This window comes from Erinaceus europaeus, chromosome 11 (genome assembly GCF_950295315.1).
Source record: "Erinaceus europaeus chromosome 11, mEriEur2.1, whole genome shotgun sequence".
Classification (NCBI taxonomy): Eukaryota; Metazoa; Chordata; class Mammalia; order Eulipotyphla; family Erinaceidae; genus Erinaceus; species Erinaceus europaeus.
In genome coordinates this window covers 1,209,544-1,215,799 of record NC_080172.1, presented here as the reverse complement: position 1 = coordinate 1,215,799, position 6,256 = coordinate 1,209,544, and the positions used below count along the sequence as shown (strand labels likewise).

Below are 6,256 nucleotides of genomic sequence, written 5' to 3'. Positions count from 1 at the left end.
GCTTTGCGCCACCTGCGCTTAGCCCGCTGCACTACAGCCCGACTCCCCCAACCAGACTTTTCTAACAATCCAGTATTTCCTTGGATAAATACCTACAAGTGGATGGGTGTTGGTTTCTTTGTTTATTTATCTATTTATTTATTTTTATTTATTTACTTTCCACTTTGTTGCCCTTGTGTTTAACATTGTTGTGGTTACTGATGTCATTGTTGTTGGATAGGACAGAGAGAAATGGAGAGAGGAGGGGAAGACAGAGAGGGGGAGAGAAAGACAGACACCTGCAGACCTGCTTCACTGCCTGTGAAGCGACTCCCCTGCAGGTGGGGAGCCGGAAGCTCGAACCTTTTGCTTATTTTTTTATTGATTTCATCATGATTGACAAGACCATAGGATAAGAGGGTGCAATTGGATGCTAGTTTCTCTATGTTGCAGTTTTGACGACACTCTTAAGCTGTTACCGAGGGAGGGAGGTGAACCAGGGCGTGTCCACACTGGCAGTGAGAGTTCAGCTCCCTGCCCACACGTATATTTTGCAAAGTTAGTCTCCCTAAATGCTGCCGTCTTACTGGGTAGATGGTGGTGTTTCCTGACATAGTTCTCATTTCCATAAGACCTATGGTGTCAAGCATGTTTCCTTGTGCTTATATGGTCACGTGTGAACCTTCTAGAATGAAAAGCATCTTGAAACTGTTTCGCTTATTTTTTTAAAAGATAGTTTTGCTATCATCTCATTAGAATTCTTTTGTTTGTAAAAGCAAGACCAAAAACCACATGGTCATATCAATAGATGCAGAGAAAGCTTTTGACAAAATACAATATCCCTTTATGATCAAAACACTACAAAAAATGGGAATAGATGGAAAATTCCTGAAGATAGTGGAGTCTATATATAGCAAACCTACAGCCAACATCATACTCAATGGTGAAAAACTGGAAGCATTTCCCCTCAGATCAGGTACTAGACAGGGCTGCCCACTATCACCATTACTATTCAACATAGTGTTGGAAGTTCTTGCCATAGCAATCAGGCAGGAGCAAGGAATTAAAGGCATACAGATTGGAAGAGAAGAAGTCAAACTCTCCCTATTTGCAGATGACATGATAGTATACATGGAAAAACCTAAGGAATCCAGCAAGAAGCTTTTGGAAATCATCAGGCAATACAGTAAGGTGTCGGGCTACAAAATTAACATTCAAAAGTCAGTGGCATTCCTCTATGCAAACACTAAGTTAGAAGAAATTGAAATCCAGAAATCAATTCCTTTTACTATAGCAACAAAAACAATAAAATATCTAGGAATAAACCTAACCAAAGAAGTGAAAGACTTGTATACTGAAAACTATGAGTCACTACTCAAAGAAATTGAAAAAGACACAAAGAAGTGGAAAGATATTCCATGTTCATGGGTTGGAATAATTAACATCATCAAAATGAATATATTACTCAGAGCCATCTACAAATTTAATGCTGTCCCCATCAAAATCCCAAGCACATTTTTAGGAGAATTGAACAAATGCTACAAATGCTTATCTGGAACCAGAAAAGACCTAGAATTCCAAAACAATCTTGAAAAAAAAAGAACAGAACCGGAGGCATCACACTCCCAGATCTCAAACTGTATTATAGGGCCATTGTCATCAAAACTGCTTGGTACTGGAACATGAATAGACACACTGACCAGTGGAATAGAATTGAGAGCCCAGAAGTGAGCCCCCAAACCTATGGAAATCTAATCTTTGACAAAGGGGCCCAGACTATTAAATGGGGAAAGCAGAGTCTCTTCAACAAATGGTGTTGGAAACAATGGGTTGAAACATGCAGAAGAATGAAACTGAATCACTGTATTTCACCGAATACAAAAATAAATTCCAAGTGGATCAAGGACTTGGATGTTAGACCACAAACTATCAAATACTTAGAGGAAAATATTGGCAGAACTCTTTTCTGCATAAATTTTAAAGACATTTTCAATTAAACGAATCCAATTACAAAGAAGACTAAGGCAAGTATAAACTTATCAGACTACATCAAACTAAAAAGCTTCTTCACAGCAAAAGAAACCACTACCCAAACCAAGAGACACCTCACAGAATGGGAGAAGATCTTTACATGCCATACATCAGACAAGAGTTTAATAACCAACATATATAAAGAGCTTGCCAGACTCGACAACAAGACAACAAATAACCCCATCCAAAAATGGGGGAAGGACTTGGACAGAATATTCACCACAGAAGAGATCCAAAAGGCCGAGAAACTCATGAAAAAATGCTCCAAGTCTCTGATTGCCAGAGAAATGCAAATAAAGACAACAATGAGATACCACTTCACTCCTGTGAGAATGTCATACATCAGAAAAGGTAACAGCAGCAAATGCTGGAGAGGGTGTGGGGTCAAAGGAACCCTTCTGCACTGCTGGTGGGAATGTCAATTAGTCCAGCCTCTGTGGAGAACAGTCTGGAGAACTCTCAGAAGGCTAGAAATGGACCTACCCTATGACCCTGCAATTCCTCTCCTGGGCATATATCCTAAGGAACCCAAAACACCCATCCAAAAAGATCTGTGTACACCTGTGTTCGTAGCAGCACAATCTGTAATAGCCCAAACCTGGAAGCAAGCCAGGTGTCCAACAACAGAGTTGGCTGAGCAAGTTGTGGTCTATATACACAATGGAATACTACTCAGCTGTAAAAAATGGTGACTTCACCGTTTTCAGCCGATCTTGGATGGACCTTGAAAAAATCATGTTGAGTGAAATAAGTCAGAAACAGAAGGATGAATATGGGATGATCTCACTCTCAGGCAGAAGTTGAAAAACAAGATCAGAAAAGAAAACACAAGTAGAACCTGAACTGGAATTGGCGTATCGCACCAAAGTAAAAGACTCTGGGGTGGGCGGGTGGGGAGAATACAGGTCCAAGAAGAATGACAGAGGACCTAGTGGGGGTTGTATTGTTAAATGGGAAACTGGGGAATGTTATGCATGTACAAACTATTGTATTTACTGTTGAATGTAAAACATTAATTCCCCTATAAAGAAATAATTTTTTAAAAAAATTAAAAAAAAAAAAAAGAAAGTCCAAGGGGCCAGGTGGTGGCGTAGTTGGTTAAGTGCCCATAGTACTAAACACAAGGACCACTGCAAGGATCTGGATTTGAGCCCCTGGCTCCCCCCACCTGCACAGGGGATGTTTCATAAGCAGCGAAGCAGGTCTGCAGGTGTCTGTCTCTCCCCCTCTTAATTTCTCTTTGTCCTATAAAAAAATGGAGGGGAAAATGGCCTCCAGGAGCAGTGGAGCACCGAGCCCTAGCAAGAACCCTGGAGGGAAAAAGAAAAAAAAGAAAGAAAGAAAAAGTCCGCTATCCCAGGAGGTTGCAGTGGCTAAAGCTCTGGTCTCCACGACAAGACTCAGTGCTCAACACCTGCGTGAGGCCCCGAGCTGAGGCCCCGGCAGCACGTGTTTCTCTCCTCTGGTCTCGTTCACTGACACGGACATTTGCCGAGTGCTGCTATGGTTTCTCTGGTCTTTTTTTTTTCTTTTGTGCTAGTAATAATTTAAAAAAAAAGACTAAAGAGTTGTCAGTTGGAAGCAGTAGAATCATGCAGGCATAAAGTTCAAAGAAGTGGTCCGGGAGGTGGCATGGTGGATAAAGCATTGGATTCTCAAGCATGAGGTCCTAAGTTCAAACCCAGCAGCACGTGTACCAGAGTGATGTCTGGTTCTTTCTCTCCTCCTATCTTTCTCATGAATAAATTCTTTAAAAAAAATAAAAAATAAAATAAAAATAAAAAGAAGAATTCTTTTGTTTGTTTGCATAGACTGGGTCTAGTTCACATGTGACTTCATGACACGCAGGCTGTTAGGTAGGAGGAAAGGGAGGAGGACAGAGAGAGAGAGGGAGGGAGAGAGAGAGAGAGTGATGCCACAGCACCACAGGAACACCCCCTGATGGTGTCACTACCCCTCAGACCAAGGCCACACCCTCCCTGGTGCATCATCTTCCCTGCCCCACACGGGCTGCTGCCTTGCACCAGACATGGGCTCTATCGCTAGTTCTCAGACTACAGGCCCATTCGTTTTCACAGCAGCAGTTTTTAAACAGAAGCCATTTATCTTGATGAAGTGCAGGTACCGTTTTTTTTTTTTTTTTTTGTAATGGTTGCAGTTTTTATATTCTAAGAAATTTGCTTACTCAGAAGCCATGAAGGTTTTTCTAATTTTTTTGTATGATTTTATATTGTGCTGGGCCTTACATTTAAATATAGGATTCATTTTTGAGTTAACTACTTTGCAATATAAGGTCAAGGCTGAGATGGATTTATTTCAAAGTGGTATCTTCTTCTTTTTTTTTTTGGCACTATTTGCTAAAGAAATTCCTAAATTATTCTGATAATGTGAAAAATTTTAAAGCTGAAAATCTTTATTTTTTTTTTACTGATGGGACTCATGGTTTGCAGTTGACAGTAAAGTCCAGTAGTTGGTCCATGGTCATGTTTCGCAGTTGCCACATGACACTCTCACCCCCTCAGGTCCTCCTCCACCAGCCTGTTCCAGGACCTGAGCCCTCCCCACTCCCACCCCCCCAGAGTCCTTGACTTTGGTGCAGGACAGCAACTCCAGCCCAAGTTCTGAAAAGCTGACAATCTTTTTTTCAGCTGTGCCAAAATATCCCCTTGAACAGGGAACATGGTCATTTTAAAAATGACATAATTACATATGTTACGTGATTATTGAAAAGACAGCCGGATCTCTCTTGACAGCTGTGGCTATTTTCATTTTAAAGATGACATGATTACATATGTTACATAATTATTGAAAAGACAGCCGGATCTCTCTCTCTACAGCCATGGCTATTGCAACGTTGTTTATGAAGTCAACAGTGGAAACAACGTGTCCCCAGACAGACAGACAGACAGACAGGAGGCAGCAGGCAGGAACCTGTGAGGTCTCAGGGGCCCTTAGGGACGTACATGTAGGTTGCAAGCAGCACTTAGCATCCCTTTCTCCTTTCTTCTTCTTCCTTCCTTCCTTCCTTCCTTTCTTTCTTTCTTTCTTTCTTTCTTCCTTTTTTTGCAGAAGTAAAAACTGATAAGAATTGAAATCGTTAACGCATGAAGAGAAAAATGCAAAACATGCTGGCAAGCGTTGGCCACAAGCTATTATTTTTTTTTCCTGCATTTCTTTTTCAGAGAATGTAGACCCCTCCCTTCAGAGCTGAGGGAAAACTTCTCTCCGCAGAAAAGAGTCTGGACCGGCACCAGCGCTCACGATTCCCCAGAGCCAACACCAGCCAACACCAGCCAACACACCAACATGTGATGTTCTCACCTCAAATGCGTGGACATGGTGTGAACCTCTCTGCAATGGGGCTTCCAGCTGAACTCGCCTTGCTGGAGCTCCGGAGACTCACAAAAGGCAAGGCGCCTGCAAAGAATGAGCTCTGCAAGCTCTGTTCCATTAAAATGCAAATGAGAATTAAGGTTCCCCATATGGTGCTGCATCTGATTCTCCACCCATGCTCTTTCAAACCCAAATAAGAGATCATTTCTGTTTCTAAATTCTCTAATGATGTAATTCCTCACAATTATAACTCCATATAGCATGCTCTATTTTTTCTGCCAACAGCCATATGGTGTGATGAGACATCAGCCTGCCTTTAAAAGTTTTATTTTCCCAGAATATATTCTGCCTTTAACTATGTGTGTGTCACATAGTTAAAGGCCGCAGAGAGAGTTCTCTGAACTTTGACTGAAGCCAGAGCAGAGATACATCAGGAACCTCTCGCAAAGACAAAGCCTCCCGGCACCCGGCTCTGCTCTGGGCTCCAGCTCAGTGCCCTCCAGATGACTTAGAGAAAGCGTGTGGGCAAGAGTACGGCCGAGAGTGTGTGTGGTGAGCGAAGACGTTACCTTGCAGAGGCCGTCACTAACAAACACTCTTTTACGGCCTAATTAGAGAACTCGGCACTAGCTTATGGACCGCATACCAACCCTGCTTATTACTCCTGATGACTGTCTCTTCTTCTCTCTTACTCTCTTTCCCTCTTTCTTTCCCGCCCTTCCTTCCTCCCTTCCTTGCTCTCTTTCTGTCATCCAGAGCACTGCTTAGCTCTGGTTTTATGAGGGAGCTTGGAGTGCAGCTTGGAAGCTCACAGCCCTATTTCTGATTTTTCTTTCTCAGGACTTTCTGCCAGGTGAGCAGCACTGTCAGCGTCTTAGGTCACCCTGGGTTTTTCTGTGCACGTACTTACCTC

At 42.4% G+C, this 6,256-nt stretch overlaps 1 long non-coding RNA gene across 1 annotated transcript in view; it reads right to left on the bottom strand.

Moving 5' to 3' along the window:
• The window catches only part of LOC132541184 (uncharacterized), a 15,819-nt gene extending 10,396 nt beyond the window's left edge, over nt 1–5,423 (bottom strand). The window contains exon 1 of the long non-coding RNA XR_009552355.1: nt 5,332–5,423. This is a non-coding gene — a long non-coding RNA (uncharacterized LOC132541184). The remainder of the gene's footprint in view (nt 1–5,331) is intronic.
• Between the last annotated feature and the right edge of the window lie 833 nt (nt 5,424–6,256).